This window comes from Cryptomeria japonica, chromosome 4, assembly GCF_030272615.1.
Source record: "Cryptomeria japonica chromosome 4, Sugi_1.0, whole genome shotgun sequence".
Lineage (NCBI taxonomy): Eukaryota > Viridiplantae > Streptophyta > Pinopsida > Cupressales > Cupressaceae > Cryptomeria > Cryptomeria japonica.
Window position 1 is genome coordinate 503,707,056 of NC_081408.1, and position 14,702 is coordinate 503,721,757.

The 14,702-nt window shown below is 34.9% G+C and overlaps 1 non-coding gene across 1 annotated transcript; it reads left to right on the forward strand.

Annotated features, from left to right (window-relative positions):
• Positions 1-5,766: 5,766 nt before the first annotated feature.
• LOC131053490 (U2 spliceosomal RNA) lies at positions 5,767-5,961 on the forward strand. Its single transcript, XR_009107703.1, has one exon. It is a non-coding gene; the product is annotated as a U2 spliceosomal RNA (small nuclear RNA).
• The last annotated feature ends 8,741 nt before the right edge of the window (positions 5,962-14,702 follow it).

Consider the following 14,702-nt stretch of genomic DNA (forward strand, 5'->3'; position numbering starts at 1 on the left):
ATTAGGGGTCATATTGTGTCTTACGGGGTCGTAGGACACAATATGACCCCTAACGACATGATTTGGTATCTTAAGGGGTCCTATGGTGTTGTTAGGGGTCACATGGTGTCCATAGGGGTCATATGGTGTCCCATGAACCCTTATGACCTCTTAGGACACCATATGACCCCTAATGACACCATATTGTTGTGTCCTAAGGGGTCATATTGTGTCTTAAGGGGTTCTATGGTGTAAATATGACCCCTAATGACATGATTTGGTGTCTTAAGGGGTCCTATGGTGTCACAAGACACCATATGACCCCTAATGACACCATGAAACCCCTCAAGACACCAAATCATGTCATTAGGGGTCATATTGTGTCTCATGGGGTCATAGGACACAATATGACCCCTAACGACATGATTTGGTGTCGTTAGGGGTCATATGGTGTCCATAGGGGTCATATGGTGTCTTGGGACACCATAGGACCCCTTAAGACACAATATGACCCCTTAGGACACAATATGACCCAAAACAACCTAATATGGTGTCACTAGGGGTCATATGGTGTCCTAAGAGGTCATAAGGGTTCATGGGACACCATATGACACCATAGGACCCCTTAAGACACCAAATCATGTCATTAGGGGTCATATTATGTATTATGGGGTCATAGGAACAATATGACCCCTAACGACATAATTTGGTGTCGTTAGGGGTCATATGGTGTCCCACGAACCCTTATGACCTCTTAGGACACCATATGACCCGTAATGACACCATGTTTGGTCGCTTTGGGTCATATTGTGTCCCAAGACACCATATGACCCCTACGGACACCATATGACCCCTAACGAGACCATAGGACCCCTTAAGACACCAAATCATGTTGTTAGGGGTCATATGGTGTCCTAAGGGGTCATAGACCACAATATGACCCCTTAGGACACAATATGACCCAAAGCGACCCAATATGGTGTCATTAGGGGTCATATGGTGTCTTGAGAGGTCCTAAGGGTTCATGGGACACCATATCACATAACTATCATTAGGGGTCATAGTTATGGGTCATAAGACACAATATGACCCCTAACGACATGATTTGGTGTCTTAAGGGGTCCTATGGTGTCCCAAGACACCATATGACCCCTAACGACACCATAGGACCCCTTAAGACACCAAATTGTGTCGTTAGGGGTCATATGGTCTCTCTCTCTCTCTCTCTCCTTCCTTCTCCCTCTCCCTCTCTCTCTCTCTCCATCTCCTTCCTTCTCTCTCTCTCTCTCCCTCTCTCCCTCTCCTCCCCCCTCTCTCTCTCTCCCTCTCTCCCTCTCTCTCTCTCTCTCTCTCTCTCTCTCTCTCTCTCTCTTTCTCTCTCTCCTCCTTCTCTCTCTCTCTCTCTCTCTCTAAAGTATGACCAATAAAATCCGATATCCGATTTAATTTGATATTAGATATTGGATTTCTGCCATGTGGCAGTTTACTTCATAAATGGCGGCAAAGGGAAATTCTTTGGGGACCGCAAATTTTTGTACTCAAATTTTCAAATTTCAAATTTTGGCTCGGGAATGCTTTGGTATTAGGCTTGGAAGTGACAAGCCTGGAAAGTCCTTGATTTTCCAGACTTTACATTGGTGGCTGACGACTTTTTTTGTAGCCAAAATTGATAAAACGAAAAGGGTTTTTTAAGGACATTCCCAGCTTTCCAACAATATAAGGCTTGTCTTATTTCAACTTTAGTAAATAATTATTATTTATTTTCTAATTGAATTCTGACAATAGTCCTGATTGATATATTGATTGAAAAACACTCATAACTTTCAAACGGTATAACATTTTTTGAAACCGAAACATGCGTCACATCCTATGCTTCATCTACTATAGGGAAAAATTAAAAAAAATTAAATTTCATAAGGTTTTGACCAAGTTAAGGTGGTCAGACGTAGGAGTTTCTGAATTTCTGAAAAGTTGTAGTAAAAAAATCATAAATAATTATTTAATTCATAAAAAATTAAATAAAAATATGTGTCACATCCAGACATGAGTCTAATACTTATATTATAAATATTATAAAAAAATATTAAGATTTGATTATGATTAGGGTGGTCTACTTATTTTTTTCCTGAAATTTTAGTACCATTGCATTGAAATTTGAAATTTTCATCAAATAGGATTTTTTTTTTCCAAAAAACAACTAGTAGCTTAGAAACTAAATTCAATTTTCTATATATTCTCTTCTTACATATTTTAAAAATAATGTTCACAACTTATTCAAGTTTTCATGTCAAGTTGCATAACTCTGATTTTTCTGAAATTTCATTGCCACTTAAGGGCCTGTTTTGGCACACCATGATCTTGCACATACCCCTAATGATATGCATTGATTATGCTAAATGATAGATGCAATTAAGCTAGATGAGAGATCGATTAGGCTATATGATAAAACAATTATGCTAGAATATGATCAAATTAAGCTAGATCTGATATGCAATTGCTTATAATAACAAGGCTTAAATGACATGCAAGAATGGATATGCCTATAATAACAATTCTTGAAATAAGATGAGATGAGATCCTTTGTGCTCCAAAATGGGGGATATTTATAGGATTTCCAAGGCCACGGGTGAGGTGGCTAGAATCAATGGTCAAGATTGAGTTTGAAGATATCAAGGGTCAAATTGGAGGAGGTTGGAGAAGAGGTTGGAAGGAGGGACACTTGTCATCTCTGTGGTGACAAGTGTCAAGGAGCCGTGCGCATAAGAGGGCAAGTGTCCAACGGAGGAGACATGTGGCACAAGTGCCATGTGTCTCAAGGGGAGAATATCCAACCCATAGGAGGTTAGGATGTGCAAGAGGATAGGGTTAGCTAAACCCAAGATTAGGTGGAATGGGTTAGGTTAGGGGACGGTTAGGTTAGGTGGTTAGAAATTAGGAGGCATGTGGGGAATTTGAATTTAAAAATTCAAATAATAGGAAAAGGCTAATTAACTTTCAACAACTCATAAATTAGATTGTTTTAATTAATTAGGGGATTATAAGAATAAATCAAACGGGGGAGGATTAATTAATTCAGATTAATTAATCAAAGGGGACTATTGAAATGAACTTATTAAATAAATCCTTAGATTTATTAATAAGTAGATGAATGGGAGAATTTAATCAAATTGCTAATGAATTCAATTAAAATGGAAAGGGGGATTAATTAAATAATTGTTTATTTAATTAATTATCTTCAGAACATTTTTAGGTGTATACAAGTGCATTGTAAGAAAAGAGATAAACTACCACACACATGATATCATGATGCAATTTATAATGGTCTAAATAATGTTTTTATGCACATTTAGAAATGGTAGTGAATAAAGCATATTACAACAGAAATTGAAAATATTTTTAAACTTAATTTAATGTGTTGAGGTGATGATAAGAGAAGCTAGTAGTAAATTGGTACCTAAATACTTCTACATTACAAAGTCCTTGAACTCATTCAAATGATGCAATAATTGAAACCACTTGTAACATTTTAATAAAGGTTTTATAGAAGGCCATATCCTTCAAAATGCACAAGCAAATTGGGTTTTATACATACATTTAGAAAGACAATAAGTATTTGTAGAATACTAAAAGAGTCTACTTAGTACTCTATGAGCATACCCATACATTTCATTTGTTGCCTTGAAAAGATACCTTGCAAAAGCTTTACAAATATGTTGTAGTCATCTAGCTAGCCAACTAATCAACAACACATCCATAAATTTACATAGCATACATAGGGAGACACTCAATCATGGCCAATATGCCTTTAAAAATTCAGTCTATAAAGGTTGTAAGTATTTATTATAATTTTTAGGATGAACCCGAATCATTATAGTATCAAAATGCTTTACCTAGAGCTAGAAAAATGAGAACCATAGGGTCCAATTGAGCAAAAGTTTTCCTTTTCTAAGCTCCCTTGCTTTCTCCTTTCTTCATCAACTCCTCTTTCAATAAAAAATTATGCCTAAATACTCTTGTGCAAGCTACAACTAAGGGTGGGTCATGTAGAGCTACAAGAAACCCCCCAAAATCTCAAAGTGCAATATGTCCTCTAAAGCCAAAAGTGCAACACATACCCGAAATCCTAGGATTTCAAAAGTTGTGAGGACTATTTTAATTACCCATACATTTTATACATTCCTTCTCACGATCCAAACATAAGATCACATGCAAATGTGTCCATTATGCCACAAGATGCATGGAGGAAAATCCTTTAGAAAAAAACATTTCAATAATGGGGTTTCTAATCTTGGCATGTTTGGACATGAGATGAGTACTAAAATATTTACAAGAAAAATCCATTGCGAGTTATGCACCATTACTCATGGTAGCTGAAACATCTTGGAATGGATGAAGAGTAGGCGGGAGAATTGTGCTAAGCCATCAAGTCCTTTGGTTAAGAAAGGAACCATGATAGAGTTTTGGGCCTTAGAGGAACTTGAGGACATGCACAAAAGTGAATGAAAGGTCTAGAAGCCACCATGTAAATTTTTGGTCAATCGACATAAAATGGACATCCATTGTCAAAATTCAGAGACATTAGATTGAGTACTAGTAGAATCGAATTTATGTGCAATAATAGAATTTTAATATTCTAACTAATGATATGCATTGTAATCTAACTAAAAATGTTGTACTCCAAGCATAAAGTGAAGGATGAAATAATTGTCACCACGAAACAAAAATAAGAAAATTGCAAGTAAAATTTTAGTTTAAAGATAGTTTCTTAATTTCAATTGTTTTCTACATTGCAAAATCTGATTTTTGATCTATGCCAATCAATTTTCATAATTTCCACATTTTACTTGATAAAGAGGATCTGATTTTTGATGTATGCCATTACTTCACAATCAGTTTTCATAATTTCCACATTTTACTTGATAAAGAGGGTAATAAACATTTTCGAGCTTTATGATAGGGAAGGTGTGCCATTACAATTCTTGGGTGGTTGTCGTCTACAATAGGAAGTGGCACCGATATAACATTTATCATAATGTAAGACTTTGAAATTTTCTATAGACATCTTCAAAAGCCTCAGAGATGTTCCCTCACATTGTAGTGGGTCTAATCAGCTCTAAGCACCCTACCAAAGCCTGAGAAGCATGGAGCCTCTGATTCAGTAGAGTCTCCATACTTTTAATGCTTTTTAAGCTTTGATTCCATGTTCTTCTGAAAACATTTTCATACTTGAATAGACGAAGCATTTCCCCAACATCTGAAACTATGCATTTCTAGAGTGTGACCTGTGATTGACACAAGTGTAAAAGACAATCTGCTCTCAAATTGTGACAGTTGTTGCTCTACACAGGGGAGATTCAGGGACTTGAACCCCAACGACTAAACCAGAGGATATATCTGATGGCAGATCTCTGACATAATTCCAAGGAAGTGATTTCGGATATTTGATGAATGCCATCTTTAAAATTGGAAAAACAATTTGATTGCAAAGTAAGAACGTGTAGACCTTCTTGCAAGGAGAAGGATCGAAACAGGAAAGTTGCAGAATTCCTGGTCCTAGTTTATTATCTTCTTAATGGTGCAGGACAAATCAATGGTTTTTGTTTTAAAGAAACGGTGACACTGTTGATATTGAATGGGAAGAAATGATTGAAAGGTGGACAGAAGAGAGGAGTAGGAGGTAAAATGATGAAAGAAGTTGCAGAGACTTATTTATCCCACATGTAGGCAGGGCAGGGTAAAGGGAAGAGAGGGCCGAGTGAAAAGTAGTAGGCAGTGAGAGTAAAAATCATACCTTTCTCGGCCTTTTGGCTAAGATCAAGTGTAGTATCTGTTCTTATCAGTTTAATATCTGATACGTGGTTCAATGAACCACACGATATTAAATTAATTTCTTTTGGGGGAAGCTCCAAATGATGGCTTGCTATCAGGACTTTCGGGCATCGCTTCTGTATTGCACTACTGCAGAAGCCTGGTGCACCCCACAAACCCAATACAAACCTGAAATTAAATTCATTCATTAGTCTTCTTACGCAATTAATCTAAATTGTTATATTCAAATTGATTTTATTACTCTGTATTGTCATTTTAATGAACTAGTTAAAAAAAATTTAATCATTAATTATTAGTTATTTTTGAAACATACATTAGACGAGTTAGAAAAGAAATAGAAGCATAGTTGATATGCACAAAAAATCATTGAACAATATGTGGACTATTTCTGGCGTTCTATGTTCTATTCTAATTTCTTTTGCATATAAATGTGAACGTATCTTGGTCATGATCTTTAACTTCTAAGCAGAAGAACGACATGAGCTCCTTTCACAACTACAAGTCTTTATTTCTTCTTTTGTACCATGATTTTCACTATTGTTAATAAATTTAATCTGAAACTGTTCTTCATGCTTTTTTTGGTTTTGGCCGTGATGTGTGAAATTTTCTACTGTTACAATTAGCAATCATGTATAGTCTATCAATCAAAAAAATATTTTTTTTCAACAATTTGAAATTTATCACAAACATCTTCAAAAGTTTCTTGAATATTTATTTACAATCATTTTAATTAAGGGGCAAATTAGGAGAACAAGGAGAAGAGAATCCAATAAATTGAGGCTCATAAAGGCACAAAATTTAGTAGATCAAATTTAAATGTTGCAAGATAGATCCATGTTACACAATAATGGACTATAGCTATGAGATTGACTTGTATAGAAGTTAGACCTTGTGATAGTTCCAAAGCATTTTGTAGATAAATGATCCATTTTCAGTTTTAAGATGAGTGGAATTATATGTTGCATCAAGACTATTCTTCATAATTGTTCCTAGAGCTAAATATACTCATCTTTTGTAAATAATATCTTAACTTATCATTATTGTTCAATAATAAGATCCTAATTATCATTTTACTTTCATATAAGTTAATTTATGTTGAGTTGTATACATTTCTATAATTAATCTAAATAGGCTTTAGGGAAAATATTATATTTCTTTGCTAATATTGTTAATAATAAACAAAGATGACTTTAAATGATTAGCTCCCTTTACCATCATTCCTCCCCTAAAAAGTTTCCCTTTCCAATCTAGGACCCATAACGTGTGCATGCACATTGAATTTCAACAACTAATCATGGTTATATAAAAATTTACAATACTTGGAAGGTGTGCTACTACAATTCATGGATGGTTGTAGTTTACAACTGGGATAGAAAGTCCAATCAACTAAAGAGTAAAAGTACACATTTCATTAGAGTATATTTAAATGTTACAAGATAAATCTATGTCATACAATTGTGAACCATGGCTATGGGATTGACTTGTGTAGAAGTTAAAAATTGTGATAGTTCCAAAGCATTTTGTAGATGGGCGATCTATCTTCAAAAGCCTCATAAGATGGTCCTTCATATTGTAGTGGTCCTAATCAGGTCTAAGCACTCCATCAAATCTTGAGAAGCATGAATATGCTAATTCAACATAATCTTCATACTTCTAAAAACTCTTGAAAGTTTTGATCCCACATTCTTCTGAAAACCTTTTCATGCTTGACTAAGTGAATCATTTCCCTGACATTTGAAACTATGTATCTCTTGGACTTATGATTGACATAAATGTAACAAAACAATTTGCTATCAATCTGGGACAACATTTTTGCATGATTGTAGAAGAAGAATTTGAAAGAAAGATTGAGAAATTTGAACCCCAAAGGCTAAACATTTGATGAATAGTCAATGATGGCCATTTTCAAAGTTGGAAAAGTAAAATGGTAGCAAATGAAGAGCGTCTATTCCTTCCTACAATGACATAAGAAATAATTCTTCAGATATGAGAAAGTTGCTAAATTTGTAGTGCTAATATATTATTTTTTTAATGGTACAATGACACGTATGATATGAAAAAGTGATTTATAATGGCCCCTAATATTTTTATGAACATTTAGACATGGTAGTGAATAATATATTGTAAACATAATTTGAGAAGATGTTTAAATATAATTTATTATATTATGTTGAGGTGGTGAGAGGAAGAGCTAGTAGTAAATTGTTGGAGCTAGTAGTAAATTGCTGTCTAAATTCTTTTGGACCAAGTCCTTGAATTAATTCAAAATATGCAATAATTGAAATCAATTGTGACATTTTAATAAATATTTAACAAAAGGTCATATCCTTCAAAATATATAAGCAAAATGGGTTCCACACATACATTTAGAAAGATAGATATTTGTATAACATTAAAAGAGTCTACTTAGTACTCTATAAGCATATCCATACATTTCCTTTATTGCCTTGAAAAGATCCTTGCAAAATCATTACAAATATGTTATAGTCATCTAGTTAGCTAACTAATCAACAACACATCAATAAATGCATATCATACATAGGGGGACACTCAACCAAGATCAATTATGCCTTTAAACATTCAATCTTTAGAGGTTACAATTACATTTATTATAATTTTTTGGATGAACCTTAATCAACATAGTATCAAAATTCTTTACTTAAAGCTACAAAATGAGAACCCTATGGTCTATTTAAGCAAAAAAATTCCTTTTCTAAGATCCCTTGCTTTCTCCTTTCTTCATCAACTCTTTTTAAAATAAAAAATAAGCCTATATGTTCATGTTATAGTTACAACTAAGGGTGGGTGGTGTAGAGCTATAAGAAACCCTCAAAGCTCAAAGTGCAATGTGTCCTCTAAAACCAAAACTGCAACACATACCCTAAATCCTAAGATTTCAAAATTTGTGAGGACTTTTGTAATTGTCCATATATTTTATGTATCTCTTCTTGCAATTCAAACATAATATCACATGCAAATGTGTCCAATTATTTCACAAGATGCATGGAGAAAAATTATCTAGAAAATTATGTTTCAATAATGATGTTTTTGGTCTTAGCATGTTAGAGTAGGAGATGAGTACAAAAATATTTACACGAAAAACCATTTTGGAGTTAAGCACCATTACTTATGGTAGCTGAAACATCTTGGAATGGATGAAGGGTAGGTGGGAGAAGTGTGCTAAACCATCAAGTCCACAAAAACCATGACAAAGTTTTGGGCCTTAGATGAACTTGAGGACATGCACAAAAATACATGTGAAAAGGTGGGAATCAAGGAGTTGAAGGTGTATACACCTAAAAATGGTCTAAAGATAATTAATTGAATAAGCAATTATTTAATTAATACTCCTTCCCAATTTAATTGAATTCATCAACAATTTGATTAAATCTCCCATTCATCTACTTATTAATAAATCTAAGGATTTATTTAATAGGTTCATTTCAACCCTTTGATTAATTAATTCAAATTAATTAATTCCCTCCATCAAATTCATTTATTCTAATCCAATAATTAATTTAAACAAGTCAATCATGAGTTGTTGAGATTAATTAGCCTTTTCCTATTATTTGAATTTTTAAATTCAAATTCTCCTAACTTTTACCACTCCTAAACCTAACCCATTCCATCCTAACCACCATGTCCCCTTTCATCCAACTTGTTCTAGAAGCTTTGTGACACTTGTCACTAAGTGTTCCCTTTCATCTAACCTCTTCTAGAAGCCTCTTGACACTTGTCACCATGGAGATGACAATGTTCCCTTTCATCCAACCCCTTCTCCTACCTACCACCAATTGTCCCCTTTAATCCAACCTCTTCTCAACCCTCCAATTTCACCATTGATATCTTCAAATCAATCTTGACCATTGATTCCTGCCACCTCACCCCTAGCCTTGGGAAATCCTATAAATAGACCTCATTTTGGAGCACAAAGGGTCCCAATTTCATATCATTTTTGCATCCCGATTGATTCATCTCATTTGCATTTAAGCATTGTTACTATAGGCATCTAGCTTCTACTTTATCATTTCAAGCATTGTTATCATGTTCAAATCTTAGCTTAATTGCATCTTCATTCTAGCCTATTTTATAGAATAATCATGAAATCATGTAGCTTAATCATGCACTCATTTATAGATCATGCATCTTCATCATTTAAATCCTTCATCTAAGTGTAGTCAAGTCACTGGAATTTGCATAATAAGATCTGAGAGCAAAATTCATACTTGCATTTACTAGGAGGCAATAGATCGCTTAGTTATGGTTTTATCTTTCTTTAATTTAAATTCATTAACCATGCTTGTAATTATCTATTGAGTGTTTTTGTGTTTGCAGGTATAGGTACACTTCACATACACGACATTTTGGCGCCCACCGTGGGGCCAAAATCATCATTTTTGGCCTCTCACGCTTCAACAAACATCCATCTCTGCCGGGACAGAATCAAAATGTCGTATGAGTTGATTTTCCAACTCGTACGAACTACCTTTTAGTTTGGTACGAAACTTCATCCTGACTCATACTAGCTCAATCTTGTGTCGTACGAGCTCCTTTTCATTGTCGTACAGGAGCTAAATGCATATCGTACGAATTTCTAGCTGGTAAATTCTATGTCGTACGAGCTTATTTTGATTGGTGTCTGAGATATAAATCTTTGTTGTTTCAGTTGATAATCTCTGTCGTACGAAATTCTGCTTCTGTATTCTAAGAACAGATTGTATTTCAGGTTTTCATGCTTTCATTTGATCATTGCTAATGCTAATATTGTTCTGTTTGTGAGATTTTTGGCAGCCTAACTCTTTTCTGCAGGATGATTGACGAAGATTTGCTTGTCAAAGACATAATTAAAAAACCAATCAATGACTACTAATTGATCTATTTTGTAGGTTGCCTATGAATCCGACTAAACTTTGTGTATTCATTAAAGTTTTCTAGGCACACTTCAATTTTGCTAAAGGAATGAACAATCATGTATTTCGTGTCTTGGATGATAGGCGAGTATGCTCTCACCTTTCTTAGGTGATCAGAAAGCTAGACTCATCTTTTTCTTTCATTAGTGCATTTCTTTAGTAGGCCTCCCCTCTCGAGGAGTAATAACTCTTAGCCATTAAGGTCGGTGAGAGGGGAACGACCTAAGTGGGAACGGCTAAGGCCAAGTAATCCAACACATTATAAAATAAATGTGTTTTTGATGAAAATCAAAGCAATGACAGTGCTCGAGAATAGCTCTCCTCTGTACCTTCGGGTATATCAAACCTTGGTTTTCAAGGCTGGGAGACCTCTTAATTGAGTTTTTACCCCGATGCGCTAAACGGATCCCTTACTAGTGCCGATTAAAATAGAAGCTACCCGATTCACCTCCGAAAGGGTGATAATCTTTGTGCAAGAGAGATAGTAACTCTCTCAAGACACTTGCCATATCATGCCCCCATTAGCGTTTGGAGTCGAATAATATGACGTTGAGAATCCATTGCATGAGACTCAACGGCTGTATTCTGATTAGCTATTGGGTGTGTACCTAAGCTTGCAAGCAAATGTTTTCATTCTTAGCCAACTTCCTTAGGGTTTAGCATGCTTGGAGTCACTTATCACATAGTGTGTTTGCTATGTATTCATACCTAAATTGAAAAATCAGACATCTAAAACTGGAAAACATTAGCAAAACATCGAAATTCACAAATCCAAATTAGACAAAACAAACACATTTTTCATTGTTCTGTTATCTGTCGTACGAGTTAGGTTCTCTGTCATACGAGGAAACTATTTTGTCGTGTGGTTCATGAAGTTTTGTCGTACGAATCTCTGCTCTGCCAAAGAAATTTTTTGATTTGTCGTCTATTATTGTATATTTTGTTGTATGGTTCATAAAGTATTGTTGTACGAGTCTCTATGTTTATCAGTCCAAAGCTGCCACTTTGTATGACTTTTTCAGGTCTATCATTCTGCTTGATCAATTTGCAATATTCATAAACACCTGTTATCTGTTGTTCTGTGCTTAAATTGTCTTCTTGTTCTTCTTGGTCAAGTTATCATCCATCAAAATCAGACTCTAGAAGATAAACACCTTAATATTTTCAAAGTGTTCACCCTTAACAAGTTCAAGATCTAAACATCTCAAAGTGCATTATCACCCTCTTTGGTAAACTGATCACTCAAACATAGTTTCTCATCAGGATCAATCATCCTTTATCATGAAACTAAAACATTTGGTCAGGATAATCTTGTCCCACATCGTAGGATATATCATTCCTACTTGACTTGGTTCTTATCAAATCACCATCATTGCACTCCTAAATCGAAGATCAAAAAAAACTTGCAAACTTTTAAACACTTGAATCATCTTTTTGTGTCATATCATTCTAGCGTATCTACCTTGACAATTGATCACTTACCCAAAACAACTTTTGGATAATCGAATTCTAGCACAATATCTAACACACGTGTATGCCCATTCTAACTAGAGCTCAGAGATGAAAAATCACAGAGACTGAAATCGAAACATTGAAAATAACTGAGGAGCATATAACCATGGAACATGAAGATGAAATACAAGTTGAAGAAGAAATAATAGAACAAAACATCAGAGACATCAAAAAGGATCCTCAATTCGAAAATTTTATGCAAAAATTATTGGAGGGAGAAAAAGAAAAATACTTCCTAATGTTAGCCAAATCTAGTGCTACACTTCCCCAAGATTTTGATGTGAACAAATTGACACAAAAGAAAAGTGATCCTCCCACTAATAACGAACAATATGAGGACATCTTTGGTCTCCGCATGAATGACACATCAATTCCCATAAACACCAGAACCAATGAAGAAACCTACATACCCAAAAGAGATGAAGTAGAAATTATGAATAACATTCAATCCAATGAAGGTACAAGAAGGGGTAGAGATGAAACAAGAAGAGATCCAGATCCTCCTAGAATACAAAATCATGGTTATGCAAGAACAAATCATATTGATAATCCTATCAGAACTCTCACACAACAACTACAAGCAATGCAAACACAAATTCAAGATATGCAAAGAGGACATGTTAGAAGATACTCACTTCAAGAAACCTGTCATTATCCATTCGACAAAAACCTAAACATGATACCATTTCCTATAGGTTTTGAAACTCCTAGATACAAAAAAATATGATGGAAGCACTGACCCTCAAGATCATATACGAGAATTTTAAACAATGAGTATGGTGTTTGCACGTGAGGATACCTACTTGATGAGATTATTTCCAAAAAGCTTAACTGGATTAGCTATGGAATTGTTCTCTAAACTTTCACCTGGAATCAGATCATTTTCAGAGTTGGTGGATAAGTTCATTTCACAATACTCATATAACATACAACATGAAGTAACAATGTTAGACCTATGTAATGCCAAACAAAAGAGTGGAGAACCTTTCATGACATTTTTACAATGATGGAGACAGTTAGCTTCGCGATATCCTCGTACAGTGCCAGAATACGAAAAATGGACATATTCATTGACAACTTAAATGATCAAATGAGTTATTACTTAAAAATGCAAGGAAATCAAAGTTTTGGAAAAATGATCGATAACAAAATCAAAATGGAGGAAGCCATGATAAAGACAGGTGAGTTGAAAATATACAAAGAAGGAGTCCATCCACCTAACAACAACAATAACAACAATCACAATGACAAGCCAAAGTTTTGGAATAGAAATTGAAATGTCGTCAATGATGGAATAGTGGATAACAACAATGTAAAACCAAAACAACCGATTTTTAATTTATCCACTCACTCAGCAGCAACACAACAAAACAACAATCACCAAAGAGCAACTATTAAAACTTTCTTTCGAAGACAATTTACAGACATTGGTGAACCCGTTGGATCAACACTAAAAACGCTTATCGCAAACAAATGATCACTTTACCAAAAGAAAGGAACTACGAACCTCAAATCAAACCACCTTGGTGGAATGATAATCAGTATTGCGATTTCCATCGAAACAAGGGACATCTCACAGATAATTCTCAGAAGTTGAAACATGTCATACAAGACTTGATTGATAATGGAGTAATAACTATGGATGGACATACAACAAATGAATCTCATACAACTTTTAAGACTTCGCTCCCAAACTATGAGAAAGGTGAATCATCAACAACAAACAAGGGTAAGAGTAAAGCAAAGGTAAACTACACTCATACATATGACAATGTGGTGAATGTGATTGTAGTTAAAGAAAAACAAAATCAAGAACACACTCAGGCTATCACAAGAAGCAAAGCGAAAGTTGTTTTGCTAGGTCCTACAATAAACACATCATCCGCTACAACAAAACAATACAATCTAGTGGAACAATTGCAAAAAACACCCGCACAAATATCAATCTTAAAACTTTTAAAGCTTTCACCCGCACATAAAGAAATTCTTGAACGAGCATTAGTAGATACCACAGTATCCAAAGATCTTGATATCGATCAATTCCAAACCATGGTAGGACACCTCACAACCCCTCATTTCTTATCATTCACTGAAGAGGATGACATATCCTTGCAACATCCCCACAATGCTCCTTTGCATATTGAAGTCCTCATTCACAAAATGCGAGTTAAGTGTGTTCTAATAGATGGTGGAGTTGGCCTAAATATTTGCTCATTGAGTCTTGTTCATGCCTTAGGATATTCAGAAGATGCAGTTGATGTTCGGAAAAGAATCACCATTAAGGCCTATGATGAAGAAGAACGTTCCTCCAAGGGGATTGTGATACTACCCATCAGAGTGGGACCTTTACAAAAAGACACAGCATGCCAAGTTCTAGACTTGGACTTATCATATAGTGTACTCCTAGGGAGACCATGGATACATGACTTACGAGTTGTACCATCAACATATCATCAATGTGTCAAATTTCCC